General features: G+C 36.9%; 1 protein-coding gene across 1 annotated transcript in view; it reads left to right on the top strand.

The window, feature by feature from the left end:
• The window catches only part of BTBD9 (BTB domain containing 9), a 142,120-nt gene that overhangs the window by 49,912 nt on the left and 67,135 nt on the right, over positions 1-25,073 (top strand). The gene's annotated exons all lie outside the window — the stretch shown is intronic.

The following is a 25,073-nucleotide window of genomic DNA, read 5'->3' as shown; positions in this document are numbered from 1 at the left end:
ACTCACAAGTCTCTGGGGCCTGATGAGATCCACCTGAGAGTACTGAAGGAACTGGCAGAAGTGCTCACCAAGCCCCTTTCCATCATTTACCAGCAGTCCTGGCTAACTGGGCAGGTCCCAGTTGACTGGAGATTAGCAAATGTGACGCCCATCTTCAAGAAGGGCTGGAAGGAGGACCCGGAGAACTACAGGCCTGTCAGTCTGACCTTGGTACCGGGGAAGCTGATGGAGCAGATCATCCTGAGTGCCGTCACATGGCATGTAGAGGATAACCAAGGGATCAAGCCCAGCCAGCATGGGTTCAGGAAAGGCAGGTCCTGCTTGACCAACCTGATCTCCTTCTATGACAAGGTGACCCGCCTAGTGGATGAGGGAAAGGCTGTGGATGTTGTCTACCTAGACTTCAGTAAAGCCTTCGACATCGTTTCCCACAGCATTCTCCTGGAGAAACTGGCTGCTCATGGCTTGGACGGGTGTACTCTTCGCTGAGTGAAGAACTGTCTGGGTGGCCAGGCCCAAAGAGTGGTGGTGAATGGAGTTAAATCCAGTTGGCGGCCGGTCACAAGCAGTATTCCCCAGGGCTCTGTGTTGGGGCCAGTTCTGTTTAATATCTTTATCAATGATCTGGACGAAGGGATCGAGTGCACCCTCAGTCAGTTTGCAGATGACACCAAGTTGTGCGGGAGTGTTGATCTGCTTGAGGGTAGGAAGGCTCTACAGAGGGACCTGGACAGGCTGGATTGATGGGCCGAGGCCAATTGTATGAGGTTCAACAAGGCTAAGTGCCAGGTCCTGCACTTGGGCCACAGCAACCCCATGCAATGCTACAGGCTTGGGGAAGAGTGGCTGGAAAGCTGCCTGGCAGAGAAGGACCTGGGGGTGTTGGTTGACAGCCGCCTGAATATGAGCCAGCAGTGTGCCCAGGTGGCCAAGAAAGCCAATGGCATCCTGGCTTGTATCAAAAATAGTGTGGCCAGCAGGACTAGGGAAGTGATCGTGCCCCTGTACTCAGCACTGGTGAGGCTGCACCTCGAATACTGTGTTTCAGTTTTGGGCCCCTCACTACAAGAGAGACATTGAGGGGCTGGAGCATGTCCAGAGAAGGGCAACGAAGCTGGTGAAGGGTCTAGAGCAGAAGTCTTCTGAGGAGCGGCTGAGGGAACTGGGGTTGTTTAGCCTGGAGAAAAGGAGGCTGAGGGGAGACCTTATTGCTCTCTACAGCTACCTGAAAGGAGGTTGTAGAGAGGTGGGGGTCGGTCTCTTCTCCCAGGTAAGAAGTGATAGGACAAGAGGAAATGGCCTCAAATTGTGCCAGGGGAGGTTTAGACTGGATATTAGGAAATTTTACTTCACTGAAAGGGTTATCAAGCACTGGAACAGGCTGCCCAGGGAAGTGGTTGAGTCGCCATCCCTGGAAGTATTTAAAAGATGTTTGGACAAAGTGCTTAGGGACATGGTATAGTGGTGGTCTTGGTAGTGTTAGGTTTATGGTTGGACTTGGTGATCTTAAAGGTCTTTTCCAACCTATACGATTCTGTGATTCTCTGCTGTTCCTTGGTGTTTGAGGGCATGTAGTTTCCCAAACTTTGAAGGGAAGTATTCAGTAATAAAAGAAGAAGGGGGAAAAAAAAAAAAGGGAAAAAGAAAAAAAAAATTCAGTAACTTAAATATCAAACAGCTTTATGTAGGGGAAGTTAGAGGAAGAGAAAGGAGGAATCTAGCTTTACAGGATTGTCTTAAAGAGGGAGTCAGAAAAAAACCATACTACATACATGTTAGGATTGAAGTAAATAAGAAAACCCTGAGTCATGTGAGTTATTTAGGAGAAGCTCTGACAAGTTGTTTTATGTGGTCCTGGAAAACACCAAGCCCCCTGAATTTAAGGGCCTCCCACCCCAGCTGGGACAACAGCTCTACTTCAACACTGGGCAACTCTACTTCACATTCATTTTCTCTCTTCTTATTCATTAAGTGATCGGCAAGTACTACAGAAGTGTTGCATGCAGGTTTTTAGAAGTTAAGCTTCCAGTGCACATCTGAAAGACGTTTCCCTGGACCAGTTTCATGGGCTTGACTCCACCTGAGAGCCTACCATTAGAGCCTTTTTTTTAAGAAAGTAGCAATTCTGCTGATTAGCTTCCATGTAATATTGTAGGTTGAGAAGCTGATGGACGACTTCTCATTAACCATACTCTCCTCTATATTTATCTGCTTTCTCATCTTGGAGTACAATACGACTTCACAAGAATGGCAGTAATAAAAAATATTCTCTAGGACGAGTTTCTGAAGCATTCAGGATAGGCAAGTCACAGGTACTGCCATCCTGCCCATCTGTTTTTACATTTGCTGTGCTGTTTGTCAGTGAAGTGCAACTGCTTTTGCTTTGTATAGTCTGGGTTTGTCTCATGAGCCTGCTTTATGACAACAGCATAACTATATTCTGCTTGGCATATTGTAGGTGCATTCATATGTTTACTTAAAAATGTAAGGGTTAACATTGCACATGCACTGCCAAAAGAAAAATTGAGTCACTTGCTGCATAATGTAATGGAAATAGTTTATGTGGCAAGTCAGTCAAAACAGAGTTTTTCTTTAGGTATACTAGAAGTGCTGGTGCTTAGGTTGTATATTGCATCCTGGAACCCCCTGAAATAAGGGGGAAAACATTTTGGATTCTTGTGAATCAAGTGATTGATAACAAGGGAAATTCTGCTTACTCTGTGTTACTTGGTTCAACCTCAAACTTGCTTTTCTTTTTTCATCTCCCTTCCCTCATGGTTTTTGTTGTTGTGACTGATGCCGTAAATAATAGTTGCCTGACTTCTTGTTCATCTCAAAATGTTACGGCACTAGAGGATCTACTTTCTTTTTCCCAGGATGTGTTGACATATTTTCATGGATGATAGAGAGGAGGGGACAGGGGAAAAGCTTTGGAAATGTATTTTCCCAAAAATTTTGGTTTTAAGAACAAACCTGTGCAATCAAAATGCTGTTAAACTGTAGCCTGTAGTGCCTGTAGGCACTTTACTGTAGTAATCCCTTTTTGCCCTTCCTTTCTTTGCTGTGTAGGCAAAACTGCGAGGAATGAGATACTTGACTTTCACAAGGTTTTGTACTTGCCTTTGCAGAACAACCTGACTAGCCAGGCAATATCCTGTCTCTGAGTGGTGGGTTGGAAATTATGTATCAGGAGGTAACACAAAAATTATACACTGTATTTAGCTGTGCAATAATCTACTGATAGGTGTGAGGTTTTTTCTCTCCCGTCATCACTCAAGATATGCATTGATGTGTAACAGCACTTAGACTTTTGCCTATTTTAATCAATATTATTTAAAAGAGTATTTTATTAAGGTTTCTAGAAATCATTATGTCTTGTCTTGGTAGTGTGAACAAATTTACTGTATTTAATTTTTACTTGTCTTAAAATACTTTACCTTCCAACTGTACTGACTTCATCTATTGTTTTCAGATGAAGGTGCACTTTTTAATACAATTGGTCCTATCATTTATTATCATTCACTGTTTCATTTTGATTCTTAGTAATTCATAGGCCTAATAACAGAATGGGTGGATATGATGAGTTAAAATATCAGTATTTTAAATATGAAGTTCAGATATTTGTATTTCAGGGGTGGTGATATTTTTCTACCTTTATTTTGCAGTTTAAACTTAGCAACATGGGTAATGTCTGGCTTATTCTTAATTGGTTTAATGGTAAATATCTTGATGATACCCTCCCAAGCATGTATATTCATTTAAAATACAGGAGGATTTTCAACACAAAGGAAATTTAAAAAATCAAACTAAAAAAACCTCATATTTCCAAATCTGAAGTGTGTATGAGCATAAGTAAATGAAGTAGAAGCAAAATCAAACCCAGCACTGCTAATTGTGCCACATTTCTGTTTGTAACAGCACCTTCAGATATGTTGAACTTCAATAATCAAGTAAGGTGCTGGTTTGGAAAAGGTTGGGTAGGAGTAGACCCAGGAGGCATCTGACTGACTTGCTCTCTGTCTCCCTCATCCACTTGATTTTAAAATAGCACCAAGAGTTCTTGAATGTTGGCTTTTCCTCTGTTGGCAGCATATGTCTGTGAAACTTGCTGAGAGTGTCCCATTCACCTCTACTGCTGATCGGGATGGAGAATGAGTATCTGCTGCTGCTGTTAGTTGCTCTTAGTTAATTTTAGTTAACAAGCCTGCATGACAAATATGTATGTTGTTGTCACCTGCATGGAGGAAGGTGTCATACCATGTGATAGACAGATGTATTGGCTTTAAAATTCAGAAATTACTATTGAATTTTCTGTGTGAATTTTCAGTGTAAATTTTCTTTGCAAAGTTGAAAATCTAGTAATTGGATCTTTAGAAATGCCAAAATCAAGCTAATATGTATAACCTTACTTGCACTCCTTATACTGTATTATAAAACATAAATTTTACATTTACTGTAGTTGCCATTTCATGTTCTTCTCTTGATCTCAGTTTACAATTCTGAATGTGAAGTGAAGCCACAGGCTTCAAATATTGGGGAGCCCTACTTGATGGGCACTTGAGAAAAGCCTGTTTTACTTGAGGTTTTAGGCATCACGTCAGACCTCTGCAGCCTGCAGAGGGACAGTTCAACAGTGCAGCATTCAAATGCCTGAATCATGCAACTTTCCTCTATTAATTCCTTTACTCTTGTTCATCTTTCACTTTGTACTTTCATCCTCAGCAGTAATGGAGCAGATGTCCTGCAGTCAGACTTACACTTTTTTTAATGTACCAGCCTGATTTCTCAGCTCCAACTGTATGCATACATCATTTGCTGACTTGTATTATATGTTACTTGGAAGAACCAGGGAGTGTGCATCACATTTCAACAAATGAATGGCCCTCTTCTTAGGATAAACTTAGCTAACCTAGCAGGCTCAAAATCACACTGCAAGCATCAAATGATCCCTTCTAGCTAGGGAAAAATCCTTCTTTTTGTAGCGTTAAATACATTAGAGTCTTAACTGTTTTTTACAGACTGATCAGATCTAAAAAGATGTTTAAAGCAGAGTTGAGAATGTGGTATTTACTGATTTTTGTGCGCAAGTGTATGTCTAATGTTATGACTCCCCAAAGCTTTATGGAATACCTTGATAAATGAAATGAATAGTACATATAAAGGAAATTAGTTACTGTTACTAAGACGATTCTAAATTAAATACTTCAGGCTTCATTCAGTTAAAACTACAACTTTAACATTTTGTTAGTATTTTAAGTATTTTGTTAGGTATTTTATGCAGATGCCACACAAGTTTCTAAACCCTACAACTGTTGTGTGATTGCCTTTTTACCCCACAAGGCACTTAGTAAAAGGGATGAAACCCTGCTGTAAATGTTTTGCAAATTTCAGTAGGATTAAAAGGTGTAACTTTCTTTTCTTCTTGTTGTAAAGCTTCTCTAAAAAAAATTAGCAGAACAAATTGTAGACATGTTTTCCCATCTACTGTCTTGTTCCTTGCATATTGATGCAACAGCAATGAATCATGTCACTAAATGTGACTTTAATGTCTTTTCACTGTGGATTTCAAATTGTTGCCCACTGACATTTTAGCTGGTCTCGTTGAGCTGAAGCTTTTCAGAAGAGCTATAAATGCTTTTAAAAAGTGAAGTAAGTGAGACAGAATCATATTGGCACAGTTTGATGCTAATATTAGCTTAGCTTTGGCTATGCTAATGGTGTTTTTTCTGGATTTTGAATCACTCATATTTCCATCTTGGATTTTTCTGTGAAAATTTGTACACAAGTTAAAACAACATCCTATCCTCTAGGTGATGATCTAGAATATTCCTACCATCTAGCTTATACATCTAAGACCCTAAGTTTCATATATATGTATAGACACACACAGTCTCCTGCTGTTTCTAGAGAGGAATAAACACCCATCAATGTAGGGGAAAAAATGGGGATGAACTCAGAGCTCTGCCCTTTAGATTGCTGCATTACCTGTCTTAGCATAGAAGCAAATGGTTGAAGCACATGGATCACATGTCTTAAGAAGAAGAGGGGCACTGAGAAGAAGTGGAAGCACTTGAGGCTCCATGGAGGAAGGTGAATGAGTAACTCGGTGGGTCAGGAGTGGGGAACTGGGGTATACGTAGCCCCTGGAACGGGGAACATATGGAAGAGTTTTAGCCGAATACTCTGAGGGGTGTGAGGATCAGAGGCACAGGAATCTTTCCAGTAAGGATACAGGACTTCCAGGATTTTTATGCGCAATGCAGAGATTTAACGCTTCAGTTCACCTTTATTTGCAGACTAAGGTGGTACTAAGGATAGCAGAAGTTTCTTTTTCACAGCTTTAGACCAGGGCTATACACAATTTGCGCAATAAAGATACCAACTGATAATTTGTCATGGCTTAAGCTAACTTTTATGTAACATGGCATACTGGAAGAGCCCACTGTGCATCTGTTGAGCCAAAAGAAACTGCAAATAAAATGACATAACATTGCTAATACCTGTAGTCTTCATTATTTAAATCTCAACATGAATGACAGGCAAATATGAGCAATATATTAGAAATAGAAGGTTCCGCTATTGCCAACACTTTTGTGCAAGAGAAGAGGAAAAGAGAGTGTAGATCTGCTGGAAAGTTATCAGAATTTGAGTTAAATGACAGGTAGCTATTAAATGTAACAAGGAAAGAAAACATTTGCTTTCAGGAATCTAGCCAAATTTCTACACTTTTTTTTTTTCCTGGTAGAAATTCAGCAGTACGAGTTTACTGTAGCGTGTATCTTGTAAGCAGCATTTTCTTTCTGGCACAGATTTTATATGCTGTAACACAGTATACTTTGTGGGATGTGGGGATAGTAAAGTAACCTTTATGAGGGGTGTAAAAAGCTCCTGCTCAGGCTGCACAGATGTGGGAATGGCCCAGGAGGACTACAGAGGGAATCAACGTAGGTGTGAGAGTGTGGTGTATATTAGTTAAGGATCTTAAATCACCATGATGATTCTGTCATGCAGAAATCAAGTAGCCTTCGATCGCTCTTGCTTAACTCTACAAGTAAATTTTAGTGGCTTGTTTGGGTCTTTAGCAGTTTGCAATATAAATACACCACCATCAGACCTTTGTAAAGGAAGGATTATTTTCCTGGTATATATTATACTAATTTCCTAACAATGTGTTGCTGGTGCAGTTAGACTCATTCTACAGTTCTTCCCTCATATAGACATGTTGGTCAGAGATGTAGTTGGGGCTTGGTTTTATTTTTTTCTGTATACTGACAAGGCTATACAAAAGATTTTTTTCTTAAATATTATTGTGCTGGTCAGGCTAATATGATAGCAAACAAAGGGTACTACATTCCCTTTCAGAAGATTAATTTTAATTTTCCAAAATTCCTCATGAATGGAAAACTTCTGCTGTACAGTTTCATAGAAATATTTTTCATTGCAAATTTTTGTTAGCAATCTGAATAATGATGTATTTTTTAACACATTTTTAAGCTTTACACTTTGAATAATAAGGGTTTGGTTTATTGTATAGCTGACAGTAAGAGAGCAGAAATGTAAATATGTATAAAATAATTTGTGATGTGGTGAATTGGGAATTTTTTTGTGTATTGGAGACACTTGCTATATCTGCTGGAGTATCCAGTTCCTTCAGAAAAAGAGAAATATATTTAACAAAGTCCTGCCTTTTTTCTGAAAGATAGGTTTAAGGGATTTTCTTTTAGGTTTTTAATTGGTGTTGATACTTTCAGAATCAAATGTATTCTATGAAGAAGTATTATTTTCATGTGATATTCCTGGTTCGGAAACAATGTGGTGAATAGAGTATTTAATTGAAAATAGACTTTGTATCTATGTCTTGCCAGAACGTATCCATTTTAGCTTAAAAATAAAACTGATTTAAATATATTTGCGAAGTTAGGCATTTACACTTAGTACGCAAGCTTTGTAGCTATCTTACTTCTCCGAGTCTGGTAGTGATGCTGGTGTGTTCTTTGCATCTTGGTTTTTAACCTTTATCTTCTTTCTCTGAGAGGCCAATGTATTTGAGTCATTGCCATTCCTGCTAAGTCAATAGTGTCTGAAGCAGTTATAGCATTGTCTTTTATGTCTTCATCAAAATTGACCCCCAGCTGAGGACAGTATGATAAGAAAAGTGAGGTATTTCAGCTGATTGCTCTGGGTCCTTATCTCTCGGAGATAAAATAAACATATTGAAAGTCAGAATGATAATGTGCCATTGAATGAGTTTGGAAACCACATTTGGTTGGGTCTGGAAGTACATTAAATGTATCAAGTGTCTTAATACTGAAGGACAAGTTTGATTGGAAAAATTTGCCTGCCCACCTGCTTCTTTCCTACTGTCTCAGAAAAAAAATATACTAATTGGAAATGGTATTTGTGGAGATGAAGTACTGTGACTGGAAGCTGCAGAATGAGTTTTGTTAGCTCTGATTTTATTCTTGCATCCTTACTATCAGTAAGATAGTATTGTAATGGGCAGAATAGATTAATCATGGAGATAGGCAAAGGTTGAACTGATTAATTGTTACATGGTCTCTTATCGTATCAAAACCAGAGTCTGTGTTACAAACAAAAGGGCAGTACTGTAACTAGCAGAACAATACTGAACCTGCTGCTGATGTCTTTTTTTACCACCCTTTGAAGGTGATGGGAGCAGCAAGTCTTAGAAATATATTCAATAGAATGGTAAACAAAATGTAACTAACTCATTTTGTGGACTTATAATATTTTTTCGAAAGTTAAATTTGTTGATGTTACTTGAAATTACAGAATGTCGGAGCTACAGCTCTAGTGTTCTTGAAGCTTCTTTTTGTCAAACAGTTTATATGAAAATGGCTCTCAGGTGTTAATTTGTTGTTCAATATTTTTTATTTCCAAATATGCTTTACATGGTGTATTTTACATGTTTTAATTGAGCTATTAAGTGAAAAGGAGCTAATGCTGACTTTGAAATTAACGAATTTTTTTTGAAAATTGAAAGTTTTTGTGGGACTGCCATCTCTTGTTCATCTATAAAACAAAAATGTCAGTGAAGTAGAAAAAAGAACAAATTACAGCTGACTTTTCACAGCATTTTTTATTCCTATAATTTTTGTAATGTTAGTCCTTTTTTTGGTGTCTCTTTTTTTCTTCTTTTTTTTTTTTTCCCCTTAATTGAAGTCAGCAGAGAAGTTAGGGTCACTGAAGCTTTGATGGTCAGCAGCCTTCTGTAATGTCCAGAGTACATTAAATGTCTCAAAGTTTGATGACTGTAGTCTAGACAGTCTTTTGCATTTTGACTCTGTTGGCTGGATTGTCAACTGGTAAACTGTGATCAAAGGCAACAGCTCATCTTTATTTCACAGGGAAACAGCAAGCTACTGGCAGAAAAATGTGTGTGTAGGTATGTATTAAAAATAGAGAATGAACTATTAGCAGAGTAATAAGATAAGTAGATGTGTGTGCTGGTCTAGTTGAATTCATAGTGAAGAGATTTTCTACAAAAGAAAGTATGATCCCAGGGTGAAAATTAACTATGGAACAGTGTCTTGACTTTCATTTCAGTGTTCTTCTCCATAATGACATGAAAAATAGATCCCATAAATTCCTGAATGGTATATGGCTATTTTCAGTCTTTGAAATTCTAGTACTAAACTTTATTAACAGTCTGTCTGAAATGAAGGAAGGTGAAACCTTGTAGCTGGAAAACTGTTACTGTAACTTTACAGTTTGAAGAGCCTGTTGGCAAAGGAAAGATGTTACGTTTAACAATGTTCAGACTTTATTTCTTACAGTGAAGTATACTAGTAAGAGAAAGAGACATCGATTTTTGCTTTGGGAGTTCGAATATACCTTTAGCTTGGCTTAAAATTACAGTGCAGTTATCAATTAGGAAATTGGGAGAGGCAGTAATATAATGGATAACATTCTTTAGTGCCTGGTTTTTAATCTCCTTTTGCTGCAAAGTTCAATGGAGACATCTCCAAGATGTATATGTGAGAGCTGCTCAGAGGTAGGGTGGGTTATTAGCACCATCTCAGCCCCTGTGCAGGCTTGGATTGCTTTCTGCAGACTTGCCTGGAAGCCTCTGCCCTCTGTTCCTTCCCACTCCAGATGATCAGGTAGAGAGCAATGCCAACTCCTGCTGCGCAGTCACTCTCCTTTTTCTGTTTTGCTTTGTTTATAATACGTGTACCAGTGTTGTGCTTGTTCCAGTGTAAGAAACTTGGTCGGGAAACGGTTGAGCAGCCCTGTAGAAGTTAGCCTGGATGTGGGCTGAACGGTCTTCACGGACTTGAGTTAAATCCACGTGGAAGTACTGTTTTTCCCACACTGTAGTTTCTCCTGGTCACAATTCCAGAATTGCAATGCCAAGACACTGGAGTGCAGAACTGGGTTTGGGACTTTTATTTGAGACTCAGTATCAGGAAGACGCAAGTATATGCAAGCAGTATAGTAGCATTTATGTGATGGGGTACTTGAGCTGAACAAACCGTGTTAGACTCTATAGGCTGCACATAGAAGTGGGTTAGTAGTGTTTAAGTCTGTAGGATGGCTAATTTGCTTGGTGGAAGAGGGGGAACAGAAGTTACTGAGAGTTGAGTACTACTTCTGATTTTTAATCTTTCTATTTAATTTCTTTTGTTTAAAATCAAATTTGTGTCATTCTTTCAGCAATAACATTATTCAGTGTGGTTCTTGGTCCAGTAGTAGTATTGGGTTTTGGGACAGATTTTGCAAACAGTTGTTCTTTAGCATGACTAGTGTTGGGGCTAGGCCTCAGAGTATCCATTGATCATTTTCTACTATGGTGTTCTTCGGAGTGCAGTATATACCACTGCTTTTGATTATAGTACATACGTTTGGAATCTTGTTTTGAGATACAATAGCTGCCTTTAAATTAGAAACAGCAAATAGCTGCTACAAGGAAAATTTTCAAGTAAGGGTTATTGCCTTAAAAAATAAAATGGGAATTAATCTAGTAAAAGATACTGATATCCTTGCTTCCTTATCTTTTTTTATACTGAAAAAGATATAAATTATACAGCTGCTTAAAGAATATGCCTTTTCTCTGTAGTAAGGATACCACTGGTCTTTCATTAAAGAAAACCACAGTTTCCAAACACTACATTCAAGTTCTTTTCCCTAGTTAGAAATTCTTGTTTTGGTACTTGTTAAAGTTTTGTCTGGAAGTTCTCCTGATCCTTCTTGACCATGTTTGCCAAGTTACTGTTACAAGTTAACATGTTAACTTGTTAATGTGAAACATGTAACAACTTGTTAACAGGTAATAAGTAACAAGTTACATGTTTGCCAAGAGTAGTTGGAGAGCAAAATGTGTATGCGTAGGTTGGTATTCCATATAATTAGATCATAGAATATGTATTGCTTGATTTTATCTAAGCTATGGTTTGCTGTAGGGCAATTTAGTAATAAGAGAGAAAATGTTTAGTGTTTGGTTATTTTTTTGATACCTGGGCGTTGATAGAAACTCCTATGTATGACTGCTTTTGAGGATCTAATAGTCAAAAAGTAAGAAGTTAAATGTGCTTAAAGATTTGGTTTGTTGAAGAGTTAGCTTAACTGTGCATCATACTGAACAAGTATTATCAGTACATAATTTCATTTAGATACAATATTTATTGAAATTTGAGATGATGCACATCATTTGAGTGGAATAGGAAACTCTTCCTCTTCCTCCTGTCATCTTTGAAAACTTACACTCTCATTCTGTTGCTGTCTCTCACCTAACATCCTTCCTCATTAGGAGGACTGGGATATCTCAGAGAAAATAATATCCAAGCAATGTCTGTGTGGCAGGCCCATCATTCAGTGTCGAGAGGAAAACTTGAGGTATCTTTGAAGTCATGAGATCTGAAGTCATGAGTCATGAAGTCATGAGATAGAAATCTTCTCCCCACAATTCTAACTTCATCTATTTTTACATTCTATTTTTTTCAGACTGACAATTTTTTAAATAGTATTTTAAAATCACGGTATGTTTTGTTGGTTTCTTTTAAGATTTATGTATCACATGGAGGAAAATGGAATGACAAATAACTGAGCTTTAAGAAAGAAAGCTGGTAATTAATCTCTCTTGTGGAATACTACTCATTCATCTGTTACCTGATCATGGTCATCAAAGGATGATATAATAGTTTTGAAAATTAAACTTACTAAAGCACTCAGCTTTTTTTCTGAGGTGTATTAATGGATTTTATCTAGCTTCTTGCTGTTTGTGAGGCTATTCTTGTCAGGAAATACACAGTATGTCTAAAGGAGCAAGTTTTTACTTTACACTTATATATTAAACAAACGTATGTACGTTATCATCTCAATCTTACCTAACTACCTCCTGTTGTAAATCTCTGAGCATTTTCTTACTTACTGTTTCCTCTAGTAGAGGGTTGGTGTGTCTACTGAGATGTAATGGTGTGTACTGCATCTCTTGTCATGCAGAGGAAAATGGCTTCATATGAAGAGTCTGTAACTTCTGGCTGGGGGGCAATAACTTCAGCTGCCCCAGCAGGATTCTAAGTATGTCTCTAATCAGAGTATAAATTTTCAGGGATACCAGGATAAGAATTTCTCTCACAGGTTTCTGAGTTCTGTTCTTTTACCCAAAGATTACTGCATCTAAATAGTCTAAGAATGCCAACATGAAATATGCTGATCTGTTACCAACACCATAGGCTAGTGTTACTGAAGTATAAAAAACATTTTAAAACAGGCAACCACTTATTTAAAGTGGGAAGGCAGCTCTCAGTTCTTTGTTGCGAAGCATATAAGGAGTTGTTATTGACATAGCTGAATTTCTATTTACTCACTTACCTTGGGCCCCTGAATTTTCAAACAATAGTATAAATAACATGCATGTATTTGCATGAAACAAACGAATGCAATAGATTATCCCTCTTTGCTTCCCATTTACCCATGTTATAAAATGGTACTTCAAATAAATAAAAACAATCTCCACATCATTTTACTTCAACATTATTATTTTTTATGTACAGTGGAAGAACAAGACAGAGCTAATTGCCTTCCTTCAGTTTGTTATGCCTTCCATCACCCAATTTATATTTAGAAAAAAATTTTCTTTTTAAAAAGTTCCCCTCTTAATTTTTTTATTTATTTTGTTTTAACCTCTATATATGGTGTGATGAGACAGACTTTTTTGAGACAGACTGATTTGTGCCCCTTAGAGAATACTATTTAGTAAGGCGTAATTTTTCTTTTATTAAAAGTTTGTTTACTTTTATACTATATGTAATTTCATGATGTGCAAAAGTTAATTCCAAAATTCCATATTTATTTCAACATGAAGCTGTAAGGAGCAATAATCATATTAGGGAAGGGGAAGTACTTATTCTAACATTCAACAAATTTTATGCAAATTGGGAAATATGACTAACAAGCTAAACTGTAACTATCAGATATTGTCCTTGAAAATTTACAATAAATATGTAAGCCCGCAGTTTCTTGGCAGTAATAGTTGCAGTTAACAATTAGTAATTGTGGAACCAGAAATAAAGTTGTCTGCTGGTACCTATAATTTATATTCTAATTCCCATTTTATTCATTTATATAAACATATAACTTGCTTTCTAATCCGCAGAAAACAGCTTTTGGACTAGTAGTTGTAACTTATACCTATTAGCTTGGAAAAGCTATTGATTTTATGAACTCATGGAGAATAGGTAATGGGCACCAAGTTTGTTCTTTTCCCACCTTTAAAAGGAGCAGAAAGAGGGAGCTGAGGAATTGTGTCATACAGCACAGCTTCAGTTTCCAAAAAAATATTGGAGCAAGTAATTGAACCAAATTGTTTGTAGGAACTAGAAGATAAAAAAATTACTGTCAGCTAAACTGGATTTGTCAAAAACAGATAGTCAATTTAGTTTCCTTCTGAGGCAGAAAAACAGGGCATGGTTAAGAAATAAATCAGTACATGCTGTATTTTGTCTTTAGTAAAGCTTTTGACACTAACATGGTATTTCAGTATGCAGACAAGGGGAACATGGTCTAAATGAAAATACAGTAAAGTGGATATAAAACTGGAGCAGCACCTGTTGTAATCATAGTTATATGGAAATCGAAAGATATAAGAAGTGGGATTTTTATGGGGTCTTTCTTGTGTTCTGTACTACTCAGTATATGCGTAATGCTTTGAATGGTAAAAAAACCCACCATCTTTTCTTAAATTTGAGGATAGCATGAAACTGTGAGAAGAGATGCAGTTATATGAAAGGACATAATTAGAGTTAAAACGGATCTTGACAAATCAGAGACACAGTCTGTCTGAAATAAATAGAATGCAGTTTCCTAAGAACAAGTGCAAGAATCTGTACATGTGCAGGAAAGTATGATTTCAAGAATGCAGGTGAGGAGCAAATGTCTGAATAGCACTTCAGCACCAGAAGGATCTGCAATTTTTAGTGAATGCCAAGCTGGACATGGGACTGCAGTATCAGCTGTTGCAAAAAATAATATTTTAATATATATAAACAAGAGTATAGCTTGTAATACAAATCAGCATCATTCATTCAGTTCAGTCATATCTGAATTGCTAATTCTGGACCCTTGAGGAAATTACCATTTCATACTTCAGGAAGCGTGGGAAGAGTCTATAAGGGAACACCAAGAAACAGCACAGTTTGACCTACATGAAAAGATGGACAAACTTGCAACTGACTGGTTTAGAGAAGAGAGGTCTGAAGGGAGGCATGAAAAACCTCTCGAGATGTAAAGAACTTGTACAAAATAAGAGATGAATATATTCTGCAGCTTCATAAGGAATAAGACAAAAAGTAATAGGCATAAATTATAGCAATGAAAAGTTGGATTTGGCACTAAGAAACACTGTCACACTGGCTAAATACAGGTTCTCTGTGAAGGCTGTGAAAGCTTTGTAAGTGGAGATTTTAACAAGGGGTTAGATATTTATCTGCCTGGAGTGTAATAAATGTGGTTTGATCTTCCTTTGTGACAGTGTGACAGGAGGGATGGACTAATTGACATCTTAAATTATCTTTTAAGCCTTTTTTTCTGTGACTTTTGGACTCTGATTTCTAGATTATGTGTGGCTCAAATTGGTAGTTTGAGTAGAAGCAGCATGATGACCGTAGGGTCAGCACAGTATTGTTTCTTAAAAGCTGATGTTTCTTCTGCATTCTGGTTGTCAGCACGTGTATCATGAGTTGGAAGTGATTCATGGGATAATCTAGCTCCATGGTATATAAACTATGATTCATTGATTACTGTTTGTGGGGAAATAGTATGGTGAAGCACATTTCTTCTACAGTTTATGTACCTGGTTCCATAAAGAAACAAAGTCTATACTGGCAGACACCGAATATCAGAAAGATATTCTGTTGATGCCTTCACTGGAAAAAGGTCTAAATATTATCAGACATCATAGGATCTCCCTTCAGAAAAGGGTCAGGAAGAGACAGCAAAAAGCTTTATAAATACCCCAGTTTTGGAGAAACCTAATGTGGAGTCTGCATGTGTCAAACCCAATTAAGTCTGTGACACACATCACAATAGATGTGTGTAGAAAAGCAGTCTTATTTTATTCTGATACTCATAAGATAATTTTTTAAAATGTTTGATAGACTATCCAGAGGTCTGAGAAACTTGTAGGATTGCCACTGTCATCTTGTCCAAAGAATTTGGGAACCTTTGATTTAACTGATTTTTAAAATGTCAAAGGAAAAATAGTTCTGTAACTTTTTCTGCGGTAGTATGTCAAATTTTTAATTTTTTTTTTTAGTAGGCTTGTAACAAATCTACTGGAATGTATTTTTACCATTAGAAGATAATTTTTGACTGTTTATGGGAAAGATCAGTTAAGTTCCCTCATCATACAGTCTTTAAAATAGTTGTTGAGCATGCTCATACTTCTCTTTCGACATCTGTATGACTATTTATGTGTTGCCAAATAGTCACAGCAGGTGTAATCATCCAATTTCTGTCCAAGTTAGATACCTGCTCATGAGTGTGTGTGTGTGATTCAATGACAAAGGATAACCCAGCCAGACTTGGGGAACTCGAATCATCCTCTGGAGCTCAGGTAGAATCCAAACTGCTAACTTAGGTCATGTGAATAGCCCTTTATATGGTGTGCTGTATTGGTAAATTGATTTGCTTCTGTCATGGTTTAACCCCAGCCAGCAACTAAGCCCAACACGGCCACTCGCTCACTCCCCCTCGGTGGGATGGGGGAGAGAATCAGAAGACTAAAAGTGAGAAAACTCGTGGGCTGAGATAAAGACAGTTTAATAGGTAAAGCAAAAGCCGCACGCACAAGCAAAGCAAAACAAGGAATTAATTCACTGCTTCCCATGGGCAGGCAGGTGTTCAGCCATCTCCAGGAAAGCAGGGCTCCATCACATGTACCGGTTACTTGGGAAGACAAATGCCATCACTCCGAACGTCCCCCCCTTCCTTCCTCTTCCCCCAGCTTTATATGCTGAGCATGATGTCACATGGTATGGAATAGCCCTTTGGTCAGCTGTGGTCAGCTGTCCCAGCTGTGTCCCCTCCCAACTTCTTGTTCACCCCCAGCCTGCTCGCTGGTGGGGTGGGGTGAGAAGCAGAAAAGGCCTTGACTCTGTGTAAGTGCTGCTCAGCAATAATGAAAACATCCCTGTGTTATCAATGCTGTTTTCAGCACAAATCCAAAACATAGTCCCATACTAGCTACTACAAAGAAAATTAACTCTATCCCAGCCAAAACCAGCACAGCTTCACAGGAGATTGTATTCCTGAATAGCAGTATCATCTTTTCAGAAATCATGGCCTTTGAATGATACACGGGATGGTTGCTTCAGAGGTTTAAAAAGAGAAGGAAAAAAAAAAAAGAGTGAAAAACAGTAGCAGAAAGTAAGCTGATTCTGTTTGTTACCATAGGGGAGGAAACATTCAGCAAAAGAATTAGTTAATTTATTTTTTCTTGGTAATTCCATTTTACTGTATAATTAACAGTTGTTATAGTAGTCTGGGTTGAATAGGATATAATGGATAAAATTTTTCCCAGCTGAAATAATTTTCACTGGTCACATCATGTTTCTGTTACAAAGAACACAGATGAAACACCTGATTTTGCTTATGATGTTCTATGGATTCAGTCAATTCATTTCCATGGATTTGTTCAAAATAATAATCTAAACCTTTTCTTTTAATTTATGAGATGATAGACGTAGCTGGGAGAGAAATGGCTCTTAATGCTGATTTGCAAATAAAAGGATTACACCTCTGTGTTCTGCTGCCCTCTTAAAGTTTTCCTCCCATCCGGTGTACCATAAAGTGACATCCTGGTTCTCTGTTTCTCTTTTGCAGTTCTTTTAGTAGAAGTAAGTGAAATCTTTTATGTAATATCTTTCATTGAAATTTTCTTTTTCCTAATCAAAGCGGTGCCACTCTCCTTTGTTTCTTCACCCAGTTTGTTTGTTGTCTGCTGCCTCTTCCCATTGTTAGTTTCTTGTTCCCTTATGCTCTGTTTAGTTCTGTTCTTGAGGTGTTTTGTTTGTGTTGTTTTCCCTAACATCTTGTTCCCTGCTTATATATTTATTACAGTATCTCTTTGAGTTCTTCTCCTGAATCGCCTTGGTGGCAGTATTTTGAACTGATAGTAATGTGAAATTACAAACCTGTTTTAGTCAACAAAGCATAACAACAAGGCATATTCTGTGGAGTTTACAATCAGAGAAAGAGAAGAAACAACATGAATAACTGACTAGAGTAAGAGCTAATCAGTACAGGTAACTTCAAGAAGAATAATATTTAAGAGTAATTTGAACAGTTAGTAGTTTTTGGCAAATGAGGTAAAGGCATTCTGTTGCAATTGTATGGGCAAATGAAGTATGGAGTTTGATAGGAAAGGGACTATTAGGAAAAAGTGATGTGAAATGGTTGGAAATATAAGCAATATTCAGGTATTTAAAAAAGTGGAGGTAAAAATGGTGTGTAAAGCTTTAGGATGAACATTCACTGGCATTTTGAATTTGTTAAACTAAAGACCATGGAAGTGCAGAAGAGAATGAGCTCGAAGCAGGGAGCGGGGCCATCTGCGCTCTTTCTCCCAGCTGTGGTCTTTCTCTCTCTCCATCAAAGTTCTTCACAATAAAGAACATTTAAAATTAGGTACCCTACACCAGAGATTCTTGTCTTGGGCAAATAACTAACAGAGATTTTATTTTGGATTCGAGGTTTAGACTAGGACTATATAGGAGTGTAACGTTTTGATTTTCCTTTCTCTTGGATGTCAGTTTAAAAACTGTATGAGCTCTAAAGGCTCTAAAGATAGATACCTCAAATATTCTTTACTTTTGTGACCTGTTAAAACCATTCCATGTCAGAAGTGATGAATAGTTTTGTGGGTTCTGAGCAGGTTTCTGATCGATTGGTTGCTAGTTAATGAGGGAGAAGAAGGGCAAGAGAAGCTGAAGTCCAGCTGACTGTGTGAGAGTGCACCTGCCTTTTCTCTTTACTTCATTTTCTCTGTAATGAAGGAACCAATTGGTTTAGAGTGATCAATGCTGACCTATTAGGATCAGGCAGTGTTCTGGCATTGTCAAGGCAATTAAATTCAGCAGAGCAAGGATTATAAAGAAAAAAAAGAAAGGGCCCGAGACTTTGAACTGATTGAGCTAGATTGATATTTTAAGGTTGGCAAAAAAACCCAACCCAATATAGTTAAATTAAATCATTATCATGTTCTCTTTTGTGTGAGATTGGGAATGACAAGATTGTTGTCACTTATCCTTTAAATTTGCTAATTTCTGGTCCTGCTTCTGTGACTGGAGATTTCTGCACAATATAATGTATATATTTGGAGGAGGCAGTTTGCTTTGAAATTTCATATTGGTACTTGAAAACTTCCCCTTTTGTTGTCTATTGTATTCTGTAGTATTAAACTCATAGGCTGTGTACCTTCATAAAATGAATCATTCCAATTGAGGGGGATAAAAAAAAGCCCAAACCCTTAGTAAATAATCATAATTCATAGTTCTTGTCAAGTGGTAGGTTTAGAAAGTTTGTCATATATTTTAAGATTTAAATAAGATTAAGTTTTTATGGTTCTGGCAAATCTTTTGTTGCCTTGTGTGGATATCCTTAAAAGGGAATGAATTTGTTTCCTATAAGAGTTTTGGCCTTGTCAAAATCAATATATTTGGTAAGATGGAATTAACTTGCTTCAAATGTTAGATAGTTACCTGCTTCATATTTTAACTTAAAAATTTATTGAATGTGGACCTTAACTGGCAATATTATTGATATTAAATTAAATGCCAGGATGTCCCTTCTACGCCTCTTTCCTGCTTGAAAGAGGCTAATGCATTGTTTTGTAAGATTTATCCATTCTGAGTCAAGACATTTCTATTAAAAAAAAAAAAAAAAAAAAACACAAAATAAACAAACCAACCAAAACCCTGCAGGAAAACCAAAAATCTTGAAAAAATATTTTAGAAGTATCAAATATAGCATCAAAACAATAATATCCAAGTATGATTTATCTTTGCATCTGATATTCTCAGTTTTACTTGATTGACCCACGTTTCTGTGGAAGTTAACCTTCCCCTCTTTCCACCTCAAAAACATCAGAGAGCCTGAATGTATATAAAGTTCCTTTAATCATCAATTGCATGTTGTCATTTTAACCTTCATCACATGAGCATCCTTTATTTTATGTTTGCCCTTGAGCAGATGAGGTGCGTAATCCTATTCTTGCAAGCTTTTAAAGCATTTTTATTTGCTCTTTGTAATTGAGTGCTATGTTAAATCAACTTCCTATTTTGAAATCTGAAGCTCATGATATGAAGCTGAAGCTCATATGTCAAGTCCATTCTAGCTGTTAACTGTGGCTTTGTGCTGACTTCTTTAGTGATTTTAGGCATACATATTTATGTGTACATATATGTGTGTATACCTATATATACACCATTTAATTTTCATTAGGGAACCCCAGTGAATATGATAATATATTCTATAATGGGTGGGAGGAGTGGAGATTTTTATGATGCCACTTTTTGCCATGCTACTTTTTTCACATAATTGTTCCCCCTTCAGGAATCTCTACCAGTTAGTTTCCAGATACAGCTGTAGAAATTCTTTCTTTATGTTTGAATGTGTTGACCATGGAGTAAATGCTCTACTTGAAAAAAAAATATCAAGTGTGGGGACTTCAAAGCTGGTTGTTAAATTGGTGCATTTCTGCCCTCTGCATAGGGAGCATGCTAGTGATGACTAGTGCTAATGACTTCTGTCCCGAATGTATCCTGTTTTAGAATGTGTCATCATTCTAATCTCCACTGATACAGAAAGGTTTTTGGGGTGGTGGGGTTTTTGGGTTTTTTTTGTTTGGGTTTTTTGTTGTTTTTGTTTTGTTTGCTAACTACATGCTCATACAGCGTGGGACAGGTTTAATGTTAATTTTCAGGCTGAATTTATTATAGAGTAAGAACACTGAGTGTAAGCCTATATTGGTTATCAATAATATTGTGAATTCTCTATACTGTGGAGAATACTGACGTTAAACAGGTCTTCAACAGACAGTTTTTAAAAAAAGAAGAGGCAAAGAGTATTAATCCATTGACAGTAAAGAAAATCAGGCTTGCTTATCCTGATCTACTGGTGCAGAGCTTAATTGTGATCCTCTGGCACTAACAATAATATGTGTATAAATATAGAAGAAAATTGGTAACAGAATATTTCCAGTAATCTTTCTGTTTTAAAAAGAAGAGGTACATTAGCCATGAACTCACTCTCAAAAATTAGTAGTTTAAACTGTACGTTTCTTGTGGAAGTAAGGCTGCTTTTTCCAGGCCAAAGGGTTCACTAGGTTTTCAGTCTCAGCCTTTTATTTGAATAAAGCTCGGTCTATAGTCCAAACTTTTTATTGAAGTGCAGGTCTCGAATGTCTCTTTCTGGAAAGGGACATCACAGCATAAAATTTATGTAATACCTCTAAAAATGTATTGGTGATGATGATGGTTTAACATTTCAAAAGTCATGAAGGCTTGAGTTCTAATTTAAATGTGTCTCAGGCCTTTAGCATTAGTATTTATGAGAATATGAGTCACTTCCGGGTTGAATTTTTTGGTGTAAATAGGCACGTTCATAGACTTCACTAATGCAAAACAAACATGGCTAGAGTCATAGTACAGGTGCAGCTACAGTGCTTTCCATTTGCAGTGTAATAAAACATACTTTTGCATTTTATTTATTCATTGTAGATATCCTTTTCTGTTTATATATGTGCAACATTATTGCTTTGAAACGGAGGTGGAAAACCAAAGCTGTAGGTGTGGAACTAAAAGCATATGCACAGCACTTACCTTTTAGAATACTGATATTCTATAACAATAGTGTATTATTTATCATAAAAATAATCTTTGAATTCTTACAAATTAACATTGACAATGCACACCTGACGAGATATTTTCAAAATTATGCTGCACTTGTGCAGGAGAGCAAAGTTTTGTATCATGAGAAACAAAAGAAGAGTAGTAATGCCTCTTTATGCTTTCCGTAGTGGCCTGATGGGGCAGAGGTGGGTTCCTGCCAGGTAAACTCAAACATGAGGTGGTTGTGCTAAGGGACATAACCAATTCTGCTGAAAGGTCTTTTTTTTTTTTCCTCCCCGTCACAAAACATGGTGAATGTTTTAAAGTCTGAAGCTAAATATGTTAAGAGGTGTCACAGTAAAATCAGACCTCATTTGTATGGGGAAAGAATTTTTTGTTGTTGTTACTTCTTGCTTTGAGGTTAAATATTAATTGAAAAGCAAGTTCCTTAAAAGCAAGATGTGTTGGAATGAAATAAGTATAGAATAATATGGAACTGCCTGTTTATTAATTTTCCCTGCATTTTATCCTTTTTTTTTTTCTTTGCTCTTCCTACTATTTCTGCTCTTTCCTTAGTTATAGTCATGCTTTGCGGTTGTTTGGTTGATTGGGGGTTTTTTGTTGTTTTGTTTTTTATTTTTGTCTTAAATACCTCTCCTGAAACAGAAGTAGATGTCAAGTCTCTTATGCTAGTTGATCTTCTCTTAGCATTATGCATTTTGTTATCTGTTTGTTGCCCAAATTGCTCGTTGTGTACAGACATGCATCTTTAAATAGTATCTAATTGTAATGTTTTCACACAGTGGTTAATACATGGATTTGATCATTACATATAGAAAATGGAATCAGACATTGGGCAAATGATTTTTAGTATTCCAGCTATATAAAATTATTAGAGCTGAAATTTGTTAATGTCTAACCACTATGTTTTTATTTTATTTATTTGTGGAAAATGAGCAGATACAGTAGAATCCCTGAGTATAAGAGATCATTTTAAATGCAGTTTGATCACATAGAAGTCCTATTTCTATGGTATGCGTGTATAACAAAGTGAAAATGTGATCCTAACATGATTTAGGTATGCACATTTTAACTTTAATCTGGCTACCGTGGATAATAATAACGGGTGAGTTGTAGGGATGCAGGTTTCAGCTACTGAGATTCTGAGGGTTCTTTCTAAGACTTGTATGTGCTTTAATCCACAATGTCAAGTGTAAAGCCAGTGGTACTGTGGCATTAAAATTACCGTGACTTTGTTTCCCTATGCTTCAGTCACTTTTGCTAAGTAAGCATGCTCCTGGACTCTTTTACCTGAAACCAGTTTAAAAGATTTCTGTAAACAAATGTTTCACTAACATTTTGGCACTATTGACTTCTTTTGGTTTATCCATCCCTTTCCTGAGTTGATGTTAAGAATCTGAAAGTGAGATATTGAGAGTCAGCTGTGTGTATTTAGGTAGAAACACTGACCAGCCTTTTCTGGAGTAATATAAAAAAAATTATCAGGAAGTTTGAGTTTGGGGTTGATATAATTGAGCCATTGGGAGTTGTAGGAAGTCAAGAAAGCTCTACAATCAGATATGAAATAGATGGATAGGGTATACATGAAAGGACATACATTACATAAATCAATACCACGATTACCTGCTAAATATGGAGGCAGTAGGGTTCTTAAATATTTTATGGGGAAAAGTACACAGGTTAGTTATTGATTTCAACTAAAATTTGGAAGCTGTATTCTAGGTATATCAAGATTCATTCTGAATATATCAAATGTATCATTTGTTTCAGGATACGTGACCTAGTAGGGAAATGGGAAACACTAACACTAAGTGAGCTACCAAGGTGAAGGAAAGTGGTCATGAGCTGAGAGGAGGAGGTATAGTAAGGGATCTGAAGGGCATAGGTAAGGAAGGCCAGTGATGGGGGAACCTTAGTTCTGAAGTTCAAAGGTTCCACTCCATGAAGGACAAAAATAAGTCACAGTCCTGTATTCCCTGTAAATTTCTAGTTAATGAAAATACAGCAATAAATAATATTGACTGCTTTTATTTCCAAACAGAGATTTATTTCATTATACTGAGAATAATAATATTATGGAGGAAAAGATAGTATTAGCCTGATAATAGCCTCCTAGTCATAACTGACATCAATTACAGCTAGGATTAAAGCACTGAAGTATAATGAAGAGCTGCCTCCTGAAACATGTTTTCACTACATTAATATATAAGAATAAAATACATAAACTTCTTCTCTTTTAGCTGCATATCAAAATAATGCAGTACTGAGTTCAAATTATCAGCTTAATAAAGTGAAGTGGATGGTTTAAAAGGTAATAGAGCACACTCAGGTAAATTGAATTGATATGCTAATGAAGGTTATGTCTACAGAACTGAGATTCACATAACTGTGTGGTAAGATTCCTTTAAAAGATACCCTTTACCACAGAGCACTGCTGTCACTTCTGAGGCAAGAATCATATTATTTAGAGGAAAAAATCTTCCTCAAGAAGGTACAATACAAGCTAATGCCTTTCGATAGCAGTTGTTCCAATGTAATGTTGTAATGATCTGATGGGATTTCCAATACGAGAGTTGTGTATGCTCATAGCCACTTTGGGAAGGCCAGACACAAGGTAATAACAATAGAGAGGTATCAGATATCCTGAGGGTAGGTATGGTGAAACAAGCATGTGAATACACCAGTTCAGCACTTTTTTTTCCAACACAAATGTGTAACTACAGGTTTCTGATGGGCTGTACAATTGTTAGAGTTAATATCCTAAATCACTAATTTCATTCTCACTATCTCACCTGCTACAGGATAGGGACTATTGAAAAGACTTCCCCCCGCCCTTTCCTTTTTTTACTTCTGACTTTTTGGTTCACGTATAGTGGTTTACTTCTTCATTGAGGAGTCACATTTTGAAGTGTAAGCTAAGTAACTTCAGCAATACTCCAAAGCAGACAGAAGTGAAAGAAAACAACTTCCCATTAAACCAAACGTCATGGTTTTGTTTTGGGAGCTCTGGTTTGTCAGTGCTAGAGATGTGCTGTATGGGCAGAATTCTTCTTCCACCTGCTGTCGAGGTTGAAACAGATGTGGGACCCAATTTTCTAAGGTGGTATCAGGGATATTGTGGTAAGAGTTTAGATGGATCCAAGCACTTAAACCTCTTTCGCATTTTCTTTTTATAGAGAGAGAAAAAATTGTTATTTAGAGCTGCATTTGAGTGGTTTTCGTCTTGAACATAGTACCAAATTTAATGATAGAGGAAAAAATATCAAGAAGATTTACCTGAATTGGGGCCTAATACAGTACCTTCATGAGTAATGGACATATTTCAGTGACAGCATTAAGCTGGGAAAAGAAGGCTTATCCTTTCTGAGTATTACATGTCTTCTGGATGGAAAAAGGCAGAGCTTTATGGAGAAGAAATAAGTTTGTTGCATTAGAGGATCCTAGGTAGATCATTAAAATTATTTAAGTAGCCTTTATTCTGTCATAACTTGGCTCTAGGCCTATCAATTTGCAACTTTCAGCATTTTCAGTGCAATTTTTATACGCAGTGAGTTTATGTTACTTTTTTGAAACAGTTGATGAAACCTCTCTCTGGCATTCCTTAATATATAGATAGCTAAAAGGACGATGGCTTAATGCATTCTGTCTTTAAGTAGGAATCCACACAAAGCTCTGATTCCCAAATAAAAGATTCTTTGTTCA

Source organism: Ciconia boyciana, chromosome 3 (genome assembly GCF_034638445.1).
Source record: "Ciconia boyciana chromosome 3, ASM3463844v1, whole genome shotgun sequence".
Lineage (NCBI taxonomy): Eukaryota > Metazoa > Chordata > Aves > Ciconiiformes > Ciconiidae > Ciconia > Ciconia boyciana.
The sequence above is the reverse complement of the archived record's forward strand: the minus strand, read 5'-3'. Positions and strand labels throughout refer to the sequence as shown.